The sequence below is a fragment of the Papaver somniferum genome, chromosome 5 (assembly GCF_003573695.1).
Source record: "Papaver somniferum cultivar HN1 chromosome 5, ASM357369v1, whole genome shotgun sequence".
NCBI lineage: Eukaryota > Viridiplantae > Streptophyta > Magnoliopsida > Ranunculales > Papaveraceae > Papaver > Papaver somniferum.
In genome coordinates this window covers 48,413,569-48,436,693 of record NC_039362.1, presented here as the reverse complement: position 1 = coordinate 48,436,693, position 23,125 = coordinate 48,413,569, and positions in this window count along the sequence as shown.

Below are 23,125 nucleotides of genomic sequence, written 5' to 3'. Positions count from 1 at the left end.
ACATAGTTTAAAAACAAAACAAAATAAGAATAGAAGTGAAAAGGACTCAATAAGATATGGTGAAACTATCATGTTATTACTAACACCTGAGCTCTGTGCTTTTATGAATAGACTCTTTCGATGTTTCCATCTAATCAGATTGGTTCCTCAACTCCTATAACCAAGATGTTCCCATCCACTTAAATTGGTTAGTGCCAACCTTAATAAGCATAAATTTCTAGGCTCTGGAGTTTATTTATTTATTCTGCAACTGAAAAGTTTCTCCCATACCCCCAAACTTAAATCTAACATTGTCCTCAATGTTCTAAAGATAAAATTAAAAGCATGAACAAGGAGAGAAATTGTTACTATTTGAAGCAAAAGAGTTAAGGAAATATATTACCGTGTTGCATGAGATTGGGTTACCTCCCAAGAAGCGCTAAGTTTAAAGTCTTCAGCCAGACATCAGAAGGAATTAGTCATCTCATAGAATCAAAAAGTAACAGTCGAAATAATTGTGGGTCTTCAAAACCAAAAAGAGCTGACCAAAGGAAACTACAATAACCCAAGAAAGTGAACAAGGATAGCATGCCCTTATCTAGTTTCCTGATTAAGATATTTATATCTAATTGTGGTTCAGGTTCTATGAAAGGTTCTAATAAAAAAATTTCATTGGTTGCGTTTCTTCATAGGTTGGATCCGAATCATTAGGTCCTAGAGTCTGGAAAAAATCAAATAAGAACTTAGAAGCACAAAACAATAACCTAAATAATTGAGGATCCTCTAAGTCAATCAGGTTTGACTTACTTAACTGACCACAATGAGAGTAGTGGTCATTCTTAAGAAAATGTGTCGATTCTATCAACCTAAAGTACTTAGGCTTAGTCTCAGAACTTAATAAGTGACACATTTGAAATTTATACGTTCCGACAATTGGAAGCAAACTATTTGGTAGGAAAACAAATTCAATCTTGGTATTATTTCCTGGGCAAACCACATCAACCAGAGGATGGGTTTCTAATGACTGAACTTCTTCTTGGACATCATTAGGTTCGGGAAAACGAGTATGAAGGTAATCTTGTAAAATGGTCGAGGCAGAGATATCAAGTCCAAAATGAGGGATCTTTGTAAGAGCTAAAGGTATGGCACAAGGAGAATGATAATCACCCCCAAACTTAGATTTTTGGGTATCTCTAGATAGACTAGCTACAATTTCCTTAATTTCTAGATCATTGGAATCCTGAAAATAGTCAATTGCTCCTTCGAGGTTATACTCAAGCGACGCATCCTTACTCATATTTAATAGCTCTACGATTTCATTTTCTTCGTCTAAGACTATTGTTTCTAAGTCGCTAAACTCTAAAACAGCATTTTCGGAATAAACCCGTTCCTCTAAAGCATTATCGGCTTCGTAATCAAAAGGAAAAACTACATCGTCTAAAACGGTGGTATCCCTAATCAAATCCTCGTCCTTTTGAATAGGTGAATAATCATAAAAATTATTTGGATTTGAACTAGAATCATTATAAAGCTCAATTGGATTAATAGATTCCTGATCACTATGCCTACACATTTCAGATTCTTCATTACTATTATCCTCATCATAATAGTACGAAGATGATTGAACCTTATCTAAATAAGTAGTGTCTTTTATTCTAACCTCGTCCTCTAAATTAGGCAAATATTCACTATTGATATCAAGGGTAGAATTAAAAACACTATTTTGGAAATTTAGATCATTTCGAGCAGCATTAGCTAACTGTTCATTTTCTGCCTCTAGACGTGCCTGAATTTCACTAAGCATAACACTTATACGTTCACTTCTCTCGTTTATCATCTTAGAATACCGTGTACACTCTTCTTTTAAAATATTCATTGCAACTAAACTTTTATACGTCCTTTTAATCCGTTGTTGGGTCTCTTCTAGAGAAGGAACAGGTTCAGAAATATCATAATCAGGACTAGTTTTTAAGTAATTTTCCAAAAACGCGTAACTAGTACTATAATGTTCTTGATTTTCTTGCTCGTAAGACCAATTCGCGTGTGGATAGTAATTGGACTCACTATGGTATGAACCATAACCTTGAAAAGGATGGCATTCCCAACTACTATTCGCACCATGGTCATAAAACTGATGATGTTCATATTCAAATTCAGGTTGATACTCATTGTATTGGCTTCTATCATACCAGTTCGACATCCTATCGGCAAGGGTATTCTACACAAGCACAAGAAGGCTGACTCGACCACAACAAGCCTATTTTATCTAGCAAACAAAAAGCATGATGGCTCCACTTAGATTGTTTCTAGACCAAAAGTACCTAAGACTATGCATGCGACATCAAACGAAATCACAAATAATCAAGAAAAATCATAAATCAATTATAATAGTGCAAATAGTCATAAAGAAATTAAATATAATTACCACATGGGTGAAAAACAGCTTCCTCCGTCATCCCAGTGATGGGTTCTAGCTCCGCATATTGAAAACACGCTCAAAATTCATTTTTATTGCTCAAAGGGTGTTTACAAGGATGAGAATGGAGATGAAATAATAAAACAGTGAATGTGCGACCCACAGAAAGCGTCCAAAATAAACGACACAGAAGAAGTGCTATTGTTACTGTAGCTCTAAGACCCACACCTACGACCCACACCTGTGAGTCTGTTTCACTGTTGATAAACGACTGTCCCTGCTAGTCTGTTCTTCGTGTTCTTCATCATCAGCAGCAGCAGAAACAGAGTTTCATCAACTCTTGATTTCTCACTCATGAGCTCTCCTATCGACCCCAAACTCTCGACACCCCTTCTAGGACACCAGGGAACCTATTTATACCCAATAACGACAAGAAATCACACTCATTAACTCTCAATGATCCTCCATAACTCGGTGTTAAAAGAAAATATTTTTCGAATATTTTCTTCCCTGAAATGATTCTCCATGCGTAAACAGCTTCTGATACTCCCTTATTTAGCTTCTACACGCATCTTTAATGACTAAGTGTCATCCAAACACGAGCAGCACACATCAAACTTGCTGAAAATCCGTGAATATCATTTTCAAACCCGTGTTGCCCTGATTTCTTCCACGTGATTATCCAGCCAAATTCAGTCGAAACAATCACCCATACCAGCTCTGTTATGATATATTACATCTTTCCACAAAGTTTCAGCGATTGAATCGCACAAAATCACGTCCAGATGCAATCGAGAAAATCTGCCAGTGAAGAGCAAATATTTTCCCGCCAAAATATTTTTTTGAATTTGTGAAGAAGGTCACCCCTTATCCAGTGGTCGCCCCCTTATCCGTTGCTGGAGTCCGAATAACACATGTCCCTTGGGGTGCCTTTAGTAATTTTCTGGGGTGATTCCAACACTTTTTCTGGGTTCTTCCGGTGCATTTCTGGGGTGTCTTTAGTACTCTATCCTAGGGTGTAAAACACCACTTTTCGAGCCAATTTCGCCGCAAGATCTTATTTTTCCAAAAGCATCTACAAAAATATAAAATAACACAATAAGTATTTAATCGAGTCTAACAATACAGAACATTGAGAACAAAATAGACACATAAATGCGTCTATCAAATACCCCCAAACTTATTATTTGCTAGTCCTCGAGCAAAATTTATTTTTGAAAAGTGACCGAGTTAATCTCGGGTGGGTTTATCAGAGGTGTACCCACAAAAAACCATTTACTCCAAAACCTAGCTATCTACGCAGAACCTTGGAAGGCACTAAAGAATCTCCTTGGTTGGCATACAAACATTGACTATAGGAGGAAGTACCCTGATGCGAAATTCCAAAATTCATATATATGTGACAGAGCTCTACTCAGATAGTTTCACTATGGACATCATAACCGGAGTCAAAACTAATCACATAGATATATAATGAGATGGATATTGAAAAACATAGATGGTTTTGATGTTTACTAGGTGAACGGTGTTTCCCATATCTGTCTGAAGGCCACTACTAGGATGAACCTATCCTAATGGACTGAGATACCGGTCTGACTAATATCAACACACTGGCATATACAAGGGAACCAGTGATTGACTACATAGAACAATTTTTTTTTTAATTAACAGCATGAATAGATCTTTTGGATCCAAGCGCATGCTTCTTGTCAGCAGATTACATGATAGTTCCCACGGGTCCTGCATTCCACGCTTGCTTAGGCGACGGAGACAGGGAGAACACACACATATTGCTATGCAAGTGTTAATGTTTATTCCGATTGGTCTAATTGGTATGGTCTTTTTTTTTTTTTGTATCTCAATCACTCTATTCCACCCTAGCAGTGGCAACAACTTGAATCGTGGGCCCACCTACTCTCTTAGAGAAACATAGTTTAAAAACAAAATAAAATAAGAATAGAAGTGAAAAGGACTCAACGAGATATGGTGAAACTATCATGTTATTACTAACACCTGAGCTCTGTGCTTTTATGAATAGACTCTTTCGATGTTTCCATCTAATCAGATTGGTTCCTCAACTCCTATAACCAAGATGTTCCCATCCACTTAGATTGGTTAGTGCCAACCTTAATAAGCATAAATTTCTAGGCTCTGGAGTTTATTTATTTATTTTGCAACTGAAAAGTTTCTCCCATACCCCCAAACTTAAATCTAACATTGTCCTCAATGTTCTAAAGATAAAATTAAAAGCATGAACAAGGAGAGAAATTGTTACTATTTGAACCAAAAGAGTTAAGGAAAGATATTACCGTGTTGCATGAGATTGGGTTACCTCCCAAGAAGCGCTAAGTTTAAAGTCTTCAGCCAGACATCAGAAGGAATTAGTCATCTCATAGAATCAAAAAGTAACAGTCGAAATAATTGTGGGTCTTCAAAACCAAAAAGAGCTGACCAAAGGAAACTACAATAACCCAAGAAAGTGAACAAGGATAGCATGCCCTTATCTAGTTTCCTGATTAAGATATTTATATCTAATTGTGGTTCAGGTTCTATGAAAGGGTCTAATAAAAATATTTCATTGGTTGCGTTTCTTCATAGGTGGGATCCGAATCATTAGGTCCTAGAGTCTGGAAAAAATAAAAAAAGAACTTAGAAGCACAAAACAATAACCTAAATAATTGAGGATCCTCTAAGTCAATCAGATTTGACTTACATAACTGACCACAATGAGAGTAGTGGTCATTCTTAAGAAAATGTGTCGATTCTATCAACCTAAAGTACTTAGGCTTAGTCTCAGAACTTAATAAGTGACACATTTGAAATTTATACGTTCCCACAATTGGAAGCAAACTATTTGGTGGGAAAACAAATTCAATCTTGGTATTATTGCCTGGGCAAACCACATCAACCATAGGATGGGTTTCTAATGACTGAACTTCTTCCTGGACATCATTAGGTTCGAGAAAACGAGTATGAAGGTAATCTTGTAAAATGGTCGAGGCAGAGATATCAAGTCCAAAATGAGGGATCTTTGTAAGAGCTAAAGATATGGCACAAGGAGAATGATAATCACCCCCAAACTTAGATTTTTGGGTATCTCTAGATAGACTAGCTACAATTTCCTTAATTTCTAGATCATTGGAATCCTGAAAATAGTCAATTGCTCCTTCGAGGTTATACTCAAGCGACGCATCCTTACTCATATTTAATAGCTCTACGAGTTCATTTTCTTCGTCTAAGATGTTTCTAAGTCGCTAGACTCTAAAACAGCATTTTCGGAATAAACCCGTTCCTCTAAAGCATTATCGGCTTCGTAATCAAAAGGAAAAACCACATCGTCTAAAACGGTGGTATCCCTAATCAAATCCTCGTCCTTTTTAATAGGTGAATAATCATAAAAATTATTTGGATTTGAACTAGAATCATTATAAAGCTCAATTGGATTAATAGATTCCTGATCACTATGCCTATACATTTCAGATTCTTCATTACTACTATCCTCATCATAATAGTACGAAGATGATTGAACCTTATCTAAATAAGTAGTGTCTTTTATTCTAACCTCGTCCTCTAAATTAGGAAAATATTCATTATTGATATCAAGGGTAGAATTAAGAAACACTATTTTGGAAATTTAGATCATTTCGAGCAGCATTAGCTAACTGTTCATTTTCTGCCTCTAGACGTGCCTGAATTTCACTGAGCATAACACTTATACGTTCACTACTCTCGTTTATCATCTCAGAATACCGTGTACACTCTTCTTTTAAACTATTCATTGCAACTAAACGTTTTTACGTCCTTTTAATCCGTTGTTGGGTCTCTTCTAGAGAAGGAACAGGTTCATAAATATCATAATCAGGACTAGTTTTTAAGTAATTTTCCAAAAACCGCGTAACTAGTACTATAATGTTCCTGATTTTCTTGCTCGTAAGACCAATTCGTGTGTGGATAGTAATTGGGCTCACTATGGTATGGACCATAACCTTGAAAAGGATGGCGTTCCCAACTAATATTCGAACCATGGTCATAAAACTGATGATGTTCATATTCAAATTCAGGTTGATACTCATTGTATTGGCTTCTATCATACCAGTTCGACATCCTATCGGCAAGGGAATTCTACACAAGCACAAAGAAGGCTGACTCGACCACAACAAGCCTATTTTATCTAGCAAACAAAAAGCATGATGGCTCCACTTAGATTGTTTCTAGACCAAAAGTACCTAAGACTAAGCATGCGACATCAAACGAAATCACAAATAATCAAGAAAAATCATAAATCAATTATAATAGTGCAAATAGTCATAAAGAAATTAAATAGAATTACCACATGGGTGAAAAACAATTTCCTCCGTCGTCCCAGTGATGGGTTCTAGCTCCGCATATTGAAAACACGCTCAAAATTCATTTTTATTGCTCAAAGGGTGTTTACAAGGATGAGAATGGAGATGAAATAATAAAACAGTGAATGTGCGACCCACATAAAGCGTCTAAAATAAACGACACATAAGAAGTGCTATTGTTACTATATCTCTAAGACCCACACCTACGACCCACGCCTGTGAATCTGTTTCACTGTTGATAAACGACTGTCCCTGCTAGTCTGTTCTTCGTGTTCTTCATCATCAGCAGCAGCAGAAACAGAGTTTCATCAACTCTTGATTTCTCACTCATGAGCTCTCCTATCGACCCCAAACTCTCGACACCCCTTCTAGGACACCCAGGGAACCTATTTATACCCAACAACGACAAGAAATCACGCTCATTAACTCTCCATGATCCTCCATTACTCGGTGTTAAAAGAAAATATTTTTCGAATATTTTCTTCCTGAAATGATTCTCCACGCGTAAACAGCTTCTGATACTCCCTAATTTAGCTTCTACACGCATCTTTAATGACTAAGTGTCATCCAAACACGAGCAGCACACATCAAACTTGCTGAAAATCCGTGAATATCATTTTCAAACCCGTGTTTCCCTGATTTCCGTGAACATAAGTAGGAATATGATTTTTAGAGTTGGAAATAGGTACCTCGGAAATTTGGTGGAAAACAACATCCTTTTCCTCCAAAACTGGTTTCTTTGGGGCTTCTTCTTTACCCTAATCAGTAATTTCAGGTTGCAAAAGTCGTGTACCACTTTCAAACGTAATAGCATTGACAAATCTCTTAGGTTAAGAGGTTGGGAAGGGAGTTTCTCACCATTTTGTGCATGCAACTGATTAATCTCCTCGGCCATCGAACCAACTTGTGTTTGCAAGTCCTTGACCGCACCCTCCATTCATTGCATAAAAGATTTCAGCAATTCTTCGATATTGGACCCTTGATTTTGAGGTTGTTCTTGTTGTGGTTGACCAACTTGTGTGCAACTCCTTAATTGCATTATCCGTTTTCTGCTGATTTATGTTCACTAGTTGTTGATTTTGCTGTACCACGGACATTAGAGCCTCCACCAAAGTAACCATCTTTGCCAATTCTGAATTTTGGGCTTGTTGCGATTGTTGCACTTGTTTTTGGAACTCACTCGGATGGTTGTAAACAGAACTTGTACTTGCAACTTGCTCGTAAGTGTTGGAGTAAATACCATACGACTGAGTTGATAATATAGCATTGACATGCTCTACGTTCTCATAAGCTGGGAATGATGGTTTTATAACCACTGATGCAATCTGTTGCATCATTGCCATCATATTGCTCATTTGTTGATGTAATTCAATAATCTCGTCAACTTGATTAATTCCCTTGGTAGGTGGTTCTGATCCACGACTTGAAAATTGTTGAGAATTTACTGCCATACTCTCAATCAACTCTCTATCATGTGTCACCGTCTTGTTCATAAGTGCACCACCACTTGCAGCGTCAATAAGATTCATGTCACTTGCTTGGAGATCTTCATAGAAGTATTGGATAATCATTGCGTCACTAAATTGTTGATGAGGGAAACTTACTACCAATCTCTTGTACCGTTCCCAACATTCATACAACGATTCTCCCATACTTTGTTTCATCCCACAAATCTCCTTGCGAATTTGAGTCGCTTTCGACGCAGGAAAAAATCTCTTCAAGAAAAGTTTCTTCAACCCATTCCATGTTGTAATACTACCAGGCGGTAAGTAATATAACCAATCTTTAGCTGCATCGAGTAAAGAGGAAGGAAAATCACGCAACATTCCTTCATCTGCATTAGCCCATTAGGTATCATGTTTGTCATCAACCATTGAAACTCCATAAGATGCTTTTTCGGATCTTCCCATACACATCCATGGAACTTTGGTATTTGAATGATCAACCCTAGCTTGATATCAAAAGTGGAAGTGGCTTCAATACACCATTGTTGTTGATCCAACTTCTAAGAAGCTAGTTCCTTGAGTGTACGATTAGCATCACCCATTGCTTCCCTCGGTTTGTATTTCAGCAAGGTACTTGAAACAAAATTCTCAAAACGAAATTAAAATCAAAATAAGAATAAGAAACCAAAACAAAATAACGACCGCTGCCTCCCCGGCAGCGGCGCCAAAATTTGATCGCTGTCGTATACGTCAAATATAATTTCACTTTCTCACTGAACTAAATTTAAATGAAGTATGTGGCAAGAAAGAGTTCGTTCCCACATAGAGGTTTTTGTTGTTATAAAATTTCAGTTTCTTAGTAACCAAGGGGGGATTTTTGTTTTAGCAAAGCAATAAAAATAATTGAAAGCAATAAAATATGAAAGTAATCAATAACAGGAAGATATTGACCACGACATAGTATCATTCACAAACATGCATTTTCATCAATGACTAGGGAAGCAAGTATATCCGCTAATTCCCTGATTTCATCACAACCACATTAAAAAATATATATGTGAATTCTTCCTAGAAAGCAACCTAAAGTGTAAATGCACAATTAAGTTTAACTCCCTAAAAGCACTAAGTTCTATGGAAAAAGACTAACCAAGGCAATCAAACGTGTAAAGCACTAATTCGATTTAACCAAGGTTATGATTCATTTGTGACTAGTAGGATATATCACTATAGGCACTACCCACAATTATGCTACTTAGAATCAGAGATAAACGACTTTTTCGTATTGAAAACCCTAATATAGCTTTAGAAATGAATGCAAATCGGATTGATTCCGGACTCAACCAAACAAGCAATCAAATCATATGAAAATATAAACCATGAATCATAAACAATAAATTATTGAGACAAAACTAAGGCATTGAATCAAATAACATGTTGAAAAATCAACTTTATCCCATAACCAATATTATGTGTTTAGCTACTCATAGCTTTTGAGTGCATCATAATCATAATCAATAGTAAAATGATAAAAGATGAAAAATAAAATGAAAGCAAACCCTAGTCGCCGCTCTCCAAAGAGCACCAAGTAAAAAATACGTGATAAAACAAAGAAGTAGAAGACTTTTTCCTTTTGTAGCTTTTCCCCAACTTCTAAAATTGGGTCCAATCCTTTGCCATAGCCTTTGCCATTTTTGCAAAGGCCAAGCCAATGTTGCATCTTCATTGCGCATGAGCATGACTAACTTCTGCTGCTCCACTTGCCTTCAGTTCCCTCATTTCCATTTACAATCCAACAACATCACTCACTGCTCCATTCTGCAACAACACAATCCACATTCACCACTGCAATTCATTATGAGTTGTAATCCCAGACCAGCAGCATCTCAAAATTAACTGCATTGCTTCAACTGTATCAAGCTGGTTCCCTTCACAACGTCTTATTGAACTGCAACTCCACACAACCAGTTACCCAGTGCCTTCACAACCCATTTCTGCAGCTTTACTAACTAGTCCATTCTCTTCTCCCAGTTAACTGCATCTCCACTGCCATATTTCAACACCAACACCTGCAACTACAGTACCATCATCTCAATTATGTGTTCTTCATTTACCATTACATTGCAACATCACCATCCTACCAATTCCATGCACTACAAATACTATCATTCCCTGTTGTAGTTTCAATCAAGTATCAAACCTCCAGCACTTTGGCTCTCCAGTCATCTCCTCTATGAGATCAATTGCATCAACAATAGCTCCAACTTTACAATCTCGGCACAAAGCCAATCCATTGCCAGTTCATCTCACTGCACATCAACACAGTCACTGTCCATGGCAGCAACAAGTACAACTGCAACACACACTACTCTACCTGCACCTTCTTGCAACCTGCAACTCAAGCACAGTCTCAACTCACAGCCACCGCACTTGTATCTTATTTACCCCTGCATCCATTATAATATCTTGGCTTGACTGTAGGTTGATTCAAACCCTAACATACATCTATCTCAGCTTCAAGCCTTCTCACCACCAGCATCTACCATTTCTTCTTATCTGTGGCAACACCAACACACCACCTTAACCATTTCCTTCTCTGTCCATTCAAAGCAACAACAATTCCCCATCAGGCTTCAATTGCAGCTTCATAACCAGCTCCAATTCACATCCGAACTGCTATTGCTTCATATCCAGCTCAATTGTCTCAGCTCAGCTGAGCCACCAAACAGCTTCTAACAAATCCACTCTTTCTCTCAATCACCAGATTCAAACCAACACTACCAACAACATCCACACAGTATCAGCTTCAGCACCTCCTAATCACATTCGCCAGTTCATCTCAGCTTCAATCTCAGTACCACCAGCAGATCCATCATCACAAATTCAGTTATACCACCTGAGACTCAGCCCCTTCTTTGCTGCAATGCATGCCATGGCAGCAACAAGCCATCTTCAGATTCTAGCACTTTCAGCTCAGTTCCAACCCCATATTCAAAAACCTGGTTCCATAAACAACAACAACAACAGTGGCAGCTGTAATTCTCCTCAGCAAACCCCATTCTCCTCAACAACAACAACAGTGTGATACAATCATTTGGTGTTTGTCTTGGAATGTTTCGTAATGATTATTTCAATAACTTGAAAATTGCTTTGATGCTAATAGTGTGTGAAAACGGCTATTGTCATCCTATAAGAAATTTTCAATGATTGAAATAAGAGTTTAGAACGCTTAACCATTATTGGATATGTCATGTTGTGCATTCTTGCACACATGTAATCCATGTCCGGGAACCATAGTATGCGCACCTGTTGGTTTAAGAAATCGGGGAACCTAAGTATGCGTACCCGTTTGCGTACTGGTGTATAGGTTCATGTCCGAGAATTTCTGCTGGGATTTGAAGTTAGCGTACCCGTTTGCGTACTGGCGTAACTCAATCTTAGTCCGGGTATTTCAAGTATGCGTACCCGTTTGCATACTTGAAGGTTAAAGTTCTAAAATCGGTTTTAAACATGAACATAAACATTTATATAATAAGGAATGCAATATTTGCAAACCGTGGATATAATGTTCATGATTTATTCGAGTGAATCAAACCGATTTTGCTTCAATTGTGTTCTTATATGATTCTATGAGAATATAGCAATTGAAAAACTCTTTAACTAGTTTAATTTGAGTCATTTGAAGTAGTTATGGTTAAGATGAATAAGGTTGATATGAGAGTAATCATATGGCTAACCTCAGTTAACTATTTGTGAACCAACATGGTATACACGTTTAGTTACGGTTACATAAACCTAAATGATGGTACATTTCATTTGTGTGTAACAAGATAAGTTCGATCTAGCGGTTGAAAGATATTAGCTTGGTTGAATCAGGTTTTTCATATAACGGTGAATATTAAATACTTTGTTACCAAGGTAACTTGGATTGCAAACCCTGATTTGAAAACTATATAAAGAAGAACTCTAGCAACTGGGAAACCTAATCCCCACACCTCCTGTGTGTTACTAGTTGCATAACTAGAGTCGATTCTTCTTTAACCTTAGGTTTCCATCGAGACCCTGTAGGTTAACGACTTCAAAGACTTCATTGGGATTGTGAAGTCAGACCCAACTATTTTCTTTGTAGTTGCGTGTTCTGATCTTGCCCGATTTTATCGGATTGAGTACAATTGAAATAATTGTCTCGAGATTAATTTCTCTGATAGGCAAGATAAAAGTAATCACAAACATCTTCGTCTCATCGTTTGTGATTTCACAATATCTTGTTTCGCTAGTCGATTAAAATTATTGTGAGGTGATTGATAATACTAGGCTGTGTTCTTCGGTAATATAAGTCTGGTTTATCAATTGGTTCCTGTTCACCTTTATTTATCAAAAGATGGAAGGAAAACTCTTGGGTATTTCTTTGGGAGACAGATTTATTCAATTTATAGACTTTTCTGTTTGAGACAGATTTGTTTATCAAGTCTTCGAATTTGGGTCGTAGAAACTCTTGGTTGTGGGTGAGATCAACTAAGGGAATCAAGTGCGTAGTATCTTGCTGGGATCAGAGACGTAAGGAACACAACTGTACCTTGAATCAGTGTGAGATTGATTAGGGTTCAAATGCAGTCCAGTCCGAAGTTAATTAGTAGTAGGCTAGAGTCTGTAGCAGCTGACTACAGTGTGGTGTTCAATATGGACTAGGTCCCGGGGGTTTTCTGCATTTGCGGCTTCCTTGTTAACAAAATGCTGGTGTCTGTGTTATTTCTTTTCCGCATTATATTTTGTTATATAATTGAAATATCACAGGTTTTGCGTTAAGATCAATCAATTAGAATATCCAACCTTTGGTTGTTGATTTACAATGATTGACACTTGAACATTGGTCTTTGGTACCATTCAAGTAGCTCCTCTTATATTCAATCGGGCTCGCAGATTTCTATTTGCTTATTGCGGATCGAATTACGAGTTATAGATATTAAACTCTTTGATATACTTGACTCTATATTGAGTCTGACTGTGTAGTTGATTATCTAGAAAGTGTATTGGAGTAAGTCTTTTCAGATTTCCAAACGAATTGTTGGGTGTGGTTGTTAGACCCCCGCATTTTCACTTCGTATTATAATTCTTTAATACTACGTCTAACTAGAGTATAATCATTCATAGCTTCACAGTTATGTTTTCAATATAGCACGACTTGAAAGATACGTTAGGAATGAAACAGTTCAAGTCAAAATATTACTAACCTCAAGAGGAAGGATGATGTCGTCGATGTAGCTCTTTACTTCTTCGCATTCTTCAAGTCTTCGAGTAATACTTGTAAGTATCATATCCTAATAACTTTCTAGCTAACCTATACGAAGTTGACTCTAGTAAATAATCAAGCGACTCTTTAAATGAGTTTTGGTTCACTAGAATATGACAACCAAACTTGACATACCAACGCTTGGTGGGTTCAACCGAGCAATGCTCTAACAAAATGCAATCGAGAAACTAGCGACAATGGTGTAGGTAGGATTTTCTTAGCTTTTGGTTTACTCGAGGTCGAGCAAAATTCAGGTTTGGGGTTGTGATTGGTGCCTAATAATGCATATTTCTAGATCATTTTATTATCTTTTATCACATCTCGCTTTAATGTCACATTTTAAGTGAAATTGTGCATCTTGCATCTCGAGGCATTAACAATCGTTTTATTGTAAAAATTGATTACCTATGTTTGTTTTTGTAGGAGAATACAGAGATTGGTTGTACTGCGGAAAGTGGAAATGTGAAGCGATATCATTGATCTTGCTGGAGTTAATGTTTCACTAATGGAGGCTAAGAATTGGAAGGATGGTCACTTATCATGGTATATAACTAATGAGCCAAAGTCCCACTCCATTTGTTTTCAAGGTTTTACAAGCCAAACAAAAATATATCTTATCATACCTAAGCTAGGTACTAGTGCTTAACACCCAAGCAAGCCATTTATCTCTGCAAAACCCATCCCTCTCTAGTGTGTACTCCATATTCACCTGACATCTCACCGTATCTACTCAAGTACTTTCCTCATTATGGTCTTAAACCCACTTCTTCCCCAACTGTCAATCAACTGAACTACCACTTTCTTCATAGTGACTTAACAATATGTAGAGTGGCTGAAATGTATGAAAGAATGAAGAGGTGGATTTGATTTCTCAACTATCAATCAATCGCAGTGTATGATGGATGGCAGTGGTTGTGTCAATTGCATGTATTGGATCAGTTGGTGAGTTGTATTAATCAATGGGCCAAAGATAACATTTACGCCCTAATTTAATATATACTTTTGTTTTCACTGGGATTTAAAGATGGGGGGAAATCTTATATAATTGGGGAGGCAGATGTATGCCCGGAGTAGCTGGTGCAACATGCAGTAGTAGTTTAGTTTTTATTTCAATGTTTATTATGTTCTAAAAAATCTCTGCTCGGGCAGCGATGAAACCCCTTCCTAATTAGAATTTTTTTTGTTTGAATTTATTTGTTCTTCATGGAATTTTATTGATAAACATGTTTTAATCTCTGAATTACAATAGATTACTCTCTCCTTGTATGTGATGCATCCTTGGTAGTTAGGTTAATTCTCTATTGGATGTTCAGGCCTATATAAATTGATTTAGTTCAATCTGTGATTATTTATGCCCTAGAAAGATAGGTAATGCTAGGGATTGGAATATTAGATAATGTTAAGTCATACATATTGGTATTAATTTATCACATCTTCAAGGGTGATTTAGGCTAGTACCCCTATAGTTCCTTGATTAAAGAGAGAACAAGCATTCAAATCAGGAATTTCTATGCAATTAGGTGGTGGATTCAAAGCCCTAGTTCATCTTTATATTTCCTTTTAATCTTGTTTCTTTGGTATAATCATCAATCTTTTGGTATTTCAACCACCCACATGTTTCTAATTTAGTTTTAGTAGAACTTAGAAGTTTAATTTCACCAATCCAACTCCCCGTAGGATCGACCCGTATTTTTCATTGTCTGCGTATTAGACGTCGTGCGCTTGCGGTATATAATCGTAGGTTTTTAAGCCTGCCACGGGTTAGAGTAATTACCATGTATTGTTTTAGAATTTGATGGTAACTCCCGAATCATAAGATATTCGTTTTTCATGTGGATGGCGCTATCATTTTAGATTACAGTTATCTTAGCATCGTCTTCTCCATTGAGTAAGGAGAGGTTAAGATAACATATGTTTAGGTTGTTCTAAAGTCATTTCTATGGGTTATCTGGTGGTGATCTTTCATATATAATACAATATGGAGTACAATATTTAAGGAGGTGAGTTAGAGTAATAATCTGATGCGTGCTGGGTGTATAAGGTGGTAAATCATCTTTAGTAGAACTATGAATCATGGTAATGATTGATTGAATCTTGTATCTTACATATGAATAATCTCCATTGTATTTCTTTATGGTTGCAATCTTGCAGTGACAGACAAAAAAATACATGCTTGCACCACACACGTGTGAGGATGACAGTTGTCAACTGTCACACGCCTAGCGACATGAATATTAATTGTCAGCGTCAGTTGCAGTACAATCAGAATACTCATGCTCTCTTAGCCTAGCATCACAAATATTCGTCGATCTCAAGTTGTGTACCCGTAGCAAATCAGCGGAAAACATCACCAATATATCAATATGCCAATATTAACGTTACTTGCTCTCCCCACAACCGAGCTTTCCTAAATGTTCTCTTGGTCTATTAATCAAACTCAAGAATTCCCTGAAGATCTAACTCGTTAGACCCAACATTCCTAGTCGTGGGCTAAATCAACAATTTAACTCGTTAATCCAACTAGTGATCTACCTCGTTAATCCAATCAACAATCTGTTTTTTTTATCCATCCAAGTTCAAACTTGCACGAAGTTAAAAAAATTGAACTTACACACCATTACAATTTTACTCACAACAGTGGAACAAATGGGGGCGTCTGGGGTGTTAAAGTATTGCTCGGTCGAACTCGAAAGCGTTGCTATCTCAAGCTTGTTTGTCAAGTTTAGTTGATCAAAACTATAGTCTTTATTTCTGGTCTACCTATAGGAGTTTCAGACTGGGATATATTGTATAGTTGAGCTTTATACTTCACGACGCTTAAAACTAAAGACGAAGATCTACTGAAGAATTCAGAGGAACTTCATCAACAAAAGGTATGTGGAGACTAAAACTTATCTATCCTAAGAAGTCTATTTTATTCTTACTTATCTCCTATTAAGACAAAAGTCGTATACGATATAATCTTTCGTATCATACACATTTGATATTTTGAACTAATTATAACTCGCTTATTTATTTCTCGAAATACGTGTTGGTAGCTTTCTGTCTTAGCTACATTCATCATTATTCGTGACTTTATGTCAAAAGATGATCATGTGGAAATTGCCTTGAAATATCTTACATGATTTGTGTGAGACAGTCATTTGATGTCGACTTGGAAAGTTTCGTATTGATCGTTCGATCACTTGAAAGTTGCTTATTAGCTAATGATGTGTGCGACACATCCATTGTCGTCTTCTAAGAATGTTTCAATGATTGAAATGGGAGTTAAGAGCTAAACCCCATGTCTGGATACATTACGGTTTGTGTACTAAGTGTGCGAACTATTTTGATATAATTCAGGACCGGAAACTAAGTTTGCATACCAGTTCGCAAACTGTTTCAACTGTTAAGTCAGGGTACTTAAGTTTGCATACCCGTCCGCAAACTGATTTAACTGTTGAAGTCCGGGAACTAAGTTTGCATACCCGTTTGCGAACTTATTCACCTGAGTTTGGTCCGTAACTAAAGTTTGCGTACCCGTTTGCAAACTATTGGTTCATGACCAATGTCCGGAACTTAAGTTTGCGTATCCGTTTACAAACTTAAGTGGTTCAAGTTCTAAAATTGGCAAAGTATGATTTCATACTCATGAACAAATACATTTATATAATAAGGAATGCAATCTTTGCAAAACGTGGCTTAAATGTTCATGAATTGATTCTTTTGAATCATTCCGATTTTGCTTCAATTGGATCATATATACTTCTATATGATTGTTAACAATTGAGCAACTCTATGAAGAACACAATTAGATTCTTTGGTTATCATTCATGATTGATTGATCATCATAGCTGATATAGATGTGTTAGATGAATGTGGATTACACAAAAGTGTTCATATGGCTAACTTTGGTTAACTACTATTGAACCAACCTTATGTACACGTTTAGGTACGGTTACCCATATCTAAATTAAGTATATTTCATTTGTGTGTGACAAGCTAAGTCCATCTAACGGTGAAGAGATACTGCTTTGGTTTCATGCAAAACTTAGTTTGCATCTTAAATATGGATTTCATCTAACAGTGAATAATGAATGCTTTGTTTCGTGGATTCTATCTGTTTGATTTGCTGATTACATTCAGAAATTGAGATATAACTCTTGGATACTTTTTCTGTGATTGAGTCTGACTGTCTAGTTGAATATCTTGGAATTGTATTGGAGTTATGCATACAGATTGTCGAACGAAATATTGGGTGTGGTTGTCAGACCCCCGCTTTTTCATTTGGTATCAGAGCAGGCAAACACGATAAACCTAATAAGTTTGTGTTTGTTTGATTCTAAAGCATGTCCCTTTGGGAAATCACTTTGTAAAACTTGTTATGTGCATCTGTAACGCACACCAGAAATCCTTAAAGATTGTTCAGAGTTTATTCCCTTCAAGACCTATGGTCTCACAAGATAATATCGAGTCGTCTGAGACATTAAAACTCTTAGATGATAAAGAACAATCTAAAGGAAAAAATTAAAGTTCCTTTATGAAGGTCCGTTATAGGAAACATGTGAAAAAAAGCTCAAAGATATGGAACCTCACTAGACTTCTTCTGAATCTTTTTGAGGAATACTATCACGATGGTTCACTTGTCAAAGATCTTTTTAAGGCGTTTTATAACATGTTTAAATCTCTGGAACAACTAATTTCGATTAAGGAAAGGTTAGCGCTGGTGAAAATTCTGAATCTGTCATGCAGTCAAGTCTTATTAACACCTCAGTTAAAATCGATAAAAATATTTCTCTTGAGAATGTTGCAAGTTCCAGATGTCAGGATACTTCATTCCTTAATCGTAAGAAAAATGAGTCAAAAGGATCAGTTAACCCTGAGTATCATCATTACTATGATTATACTTCTGGTACAATTCACAAATATCAACTGGAGATGGTGTGTAAGTTTCCTTCTGCCCATCTAGCCACTTGGTAACAAGTTTGGATTCACCCCATCTATACATAACTTGAGATGGGGCAAGTATCGGTTGTTTAGTTCTGTGTCTTTGTATTTGGGTTAATTTAATTTACTCTTAAGTTTTATTTTTTATTTAAAAAAAAGGTGGGGGGGTTCTTTTTTGACAGAATTTTTCTGCCATCGGAGGTTAAAAAAGTTGTATAGTTTTCTACTATATTGTTATTAATTACACCGTGTTAATATCTCTCAGTGTGAAAACCTTTTGCTTCTGGTTTTAGTATTGGAATTATATTTCCTTAATTGAGTCACTGAACCAGCACGGGTCCAAATCCAATAAAAGGATATTTAAGGTTTGAGTTCGCTCACCTTCATTTTCTCCTCTTAACAGCATCCGTGAACTAGGATTTCGGTACTGGCGCAATTAAAAGCAATTTTTGAAGGTGTAAGCAAGTAATTTCTCAAGGAGGCTTCTCAAGTAAATTCTTAAATCCTTGTTTGGTTATTTCAATGGGAAGGTTTTGTGGTAACAAGAATCCAAGGAATTTCTCTAAGGATTTTGGCTCATCTTCAAGTAAGATTATGCCTAGTCATTGTTGATGGTGGTTTTTAGTTCAGGACTAAAATCGTGAAACCCTACCATCCTGCAAAGGAACTAAGTCAGTTGAAAAGTAATGAGTTCCTAAGCCTCTTCGCTCATGTATGTATTGAGCAATTCAATATATCCGTGTATATAAAATTTACTCAGAATGGTGCATGTAACAACAATCCCAAATATTCTATAAATTTTATCTTCCACCAGCATTATTCACTAATGCATGGCCTGCCTAGTATTTTCCTATGCTATGTTCCCCTGATGAACTCTCAATATTGGCATGACATGATGATTAATGTTCACTCGCAACGGAGTAGCACGAATCTTCCGAAGTGTCAGTATTGAGATCTACGTGAAGATACTCAGGAACATTCATGTTACACCACTCTCAGATAAAGACATTTTCGTGTCGACGCGCTTAATTCCTTAAGAAAAATAAGCCTGGACTGTCCATGTCAGTCTTAAAACAATCACGACCACCCGATTTGGCCGGCCAATTCAACAAGCTTAGCCTCTTCCTGGCGGAACTAGGTAAACTCCATGGTGTCCACCGGTAGACCAACCATCATCCCAGCCAATCATAATTCTCTTAGCCTACCAGCAACGTCCTTGATCGTTGGCGTGAACTAGGATGGTTGCGCTGCAAAAGAAAAGCTCAACGAGCTAAGACCGACCATGACGGTCTCAAAACCATCGCATCCACCCAACTTAGCCAGCCTAGTTAGACGGTTTAGATCTTCTCTCGAACGATCAAAGAGGTATAGTTATGATCGCCGGTGACTCGCCTCCATACCTGGTTGATCGAACTACACATAGCAATCCAGGAGCGCGTCAAACCGCTTGCCCAAAGTAGGGTGATCGCGCGCTTTTTAAACCCTAAATTGAGTCAGCGGCATTGCACAACTGTCGCAAATCAATCACGGCCGTCCATCTTCGCCAGCCTAGTCGGAAGACCTAGATATAATTTCATGCGGCCAATGAGATGCTGGCAAGCTCGCCGACAACCCATGTTTATGTATACTCAATCGACTTGTCCAAATCAGCAATAAACACCCCAAATCGTTTGGCCAAAGGTAGGTTGGCCACACAACTTTAAGCCCTAAAATTCAATCAGTTGCAATATACAATTGCCGCAAATCATCTCATACGTCCAACTTCGCTAGCCTAGTCAGATGGCTTAGATTTAATTTCAAGTGGACAACAGGGTGACGCCATGATCACCAACCACCCCTCTTCCATGAGGAGCGATCGACCAAGCCATGGGATGCGCACGTAGCTCCTACCAACTCCTTGAAAAAGGGTGGTCATGCTCCTTTTAAGACATTAAGATCCACGACTAACTTAGACGAGCTCTAAAACAACGATGCTTCATTAACATCGATTATTTGAGCTGATTGTTTAAAAGAAATGCTTTATATGCATCGATTATGAACGATATTTTATAAATATTGATTCCACAAACAATGTTTTCGACCTAAAAGCATTATATGTTGTTTTAAGCGGAAAGTCTAATAACTTGACCCATTCGACAGCCTGTTGTGTATAATTTCCTACAAAATACCCGAGACATCAAACATGTCACAAACTGGGGGATGCTCACTGGGTATTAGTCTGGCAGTTTACGGCGTGCGGCGTGCAACATGCCGATTAAAAGAAAGTGCCAGGAAAAAGGGGGACGGTTAATAGCAGTAAGAAAGAATAGTGGGTGTAAGGGATGACCAATCTTCATCCATAATGGAAATGTGATGATCACCACCTTTTGTACAACCCCACTTCTCCACTACTTAACTGCCTCCACTTCCTACGATATTAGGGTGCGGTCAATTATGACTTGTATACATAGGTTTTAACCTGTTTCGACAAAGACACAAGTGTGATCAACACAAGTATCCAAAAAATACCAAGAACTGATAGCTTACATTTATGCAAGCCGGTTCCACATTCTGATATTAGTCATAAAACAACCACACCTTCGTAATTCAACATTTTGATCTCAACATCTTCTTCGCTTCCCTCCCTAAGATCAACCATTCTCCTTCACTTTGTGACCGAATTGAATCTGGAACAACTATTTCTTGGTTTAGGCCAGAGTCTTACAGATTGATCTTTCGAATCTAAAGTACTCATATGCAGTACATTTGTTTAGGGTTTGAATTCATTTCTCATCAACACACCCAAATTTACCAAATACAGCAAAATCAGTTTTTACCCTAAAACAACTGGCGACCACAGTGGGATATTAATCTCTCGGTTGCAATCTCAAGATTTCGCAAAGATGGTTGGTCTTAGGGCTAACTCAACTACGTCAAATCCCTGCAAGAACCCCTCAAATAGTAATGTTCCTCACGTTCCTTTGAGCAGTTCTGGTTACAATGAACTTTCATATTTTACTACCCCCTTTGTCTATGTTGATTCAATCGATGGAGAAATCCCAACTCTGTCTGAACTAGCGCGGAGACAAGAAATTTTTTCAAGAAATGTGGACCAGCTGAAGGGAGAAATTCACAACCTGTTCACCTGCTTGATACACGTGAAAAGAATTTTGGGAGCAGAAGTGGTGGAACGTCCAAATCTCTCGACGGATGATCGTCCTCAAGTCAACAGTTTCACTACCAATCAAAAGCCGGTGGACCAGGAAGCAGCTTCTCTAGTAGAAAGTTTTTGTGAATTTCTACACCTCTCAAAGGATCAACGAATAGAGATATTTGCTGCAATCAACCAGATAGCTCTAGATACGCGTTTGGCTCCTTCGCACCCAGAAATCTCAAAAGTACCAGAGATGTCCATGAACAATGTTACGTTTACTGAAGACGACATGATGGCATAAGAGGGTCATAACATATCCCTGCATGTTACTGCACACATCAAGGATTCAGAATTCAAAAGGGCTCTCATTGATACGGGAGCGTCCTCGAATGTTATTACTCTTAAAACTCTCAGGACAGCCAAGGTTCGACCAAACAAAGTTGTGCGGCAGCCTATCATCATGACAGATTTCGAAGGAAACCAAACCAGCACGTACGGGTACATCAATCTGAATCTATCAGTAGGACCTGTCCAGTCGAAAGTAAAATTCGAAGTAATAGAGGAGTCTGACTACCACATGATACTGGGAAGACCATGGCTTCATGATAATAAAATCATCCCCTCAACGTATCACCAATGCCTGAAAACTATGCTGAATGAAGAAGTTATTCGTATTCATGCGTCATTGTCTCCTTATGTACCAATTTATGGCGTGTAACTGTTTGATCCAAAGGAAAATTCACGAGATTCATCAAACAAGGTTTACTGCTCTCCACTCCCCACGTGGACGTCGATCGAGGAGGAAGACCAGCTTGCATCACTGAACAGAGGGACCAGGTCTCGCGGTGCGCCTCTGCTGACAGGATACGCTAATCCTTCTTCATCAAGCAAAAGCTTAGCTTATCCTCATACCAAGAGGGAACGAACTTTTGTGACGAGTTGTGACCAGAAAGGGAAAACTGTATACCGGCACCGCTGTTAGCAATTAACAGGGGGGACTGCCGCCCAGTTGGATGCAACAATAACGACAAGCTACAAGAAGAAGTACCAAATGCTCCACGGCAGTTGCAGGATGACACCGACTCCACAACCGATGAACTCGAAATCGTCAACATCGGGAATGAAGACTCTCCAAGGCCTATCTCCATCAGTTCGGCTCTATGTGCAGACGAACGCACAGAATTTGTGAATCTTCTTAAGGAGTATCAAGACATATTCACATGGACATATGAGGAAATGACCATCTTGGATGAAAACCGGTCATTCATCATCTACATATAATACCTGGATCCAAGCCAGTCAAGCAATCTCCAAGGCAGTTCAGACACGATGTGGAGGAACAAATCAAGACTGATATTCAGAAGCTACTAGCCGCTGGCTTCATCAATCCCATTTACCATCCTACCTGGTTAGCCAATGTGGTTCCCGTAATGAAGAAAAACAGTCAAATTAGGTGTTGCGTTGATTTCAGAGATCTGAACAAATGCTGCCCCAAGGATGATTTTCCCCTTCCCAACATCGACATGCTAGCAGACGCTACCAGCAGACATGGCATGGTATCCTTCATGGATGGGTACAACTGACACAACCAGA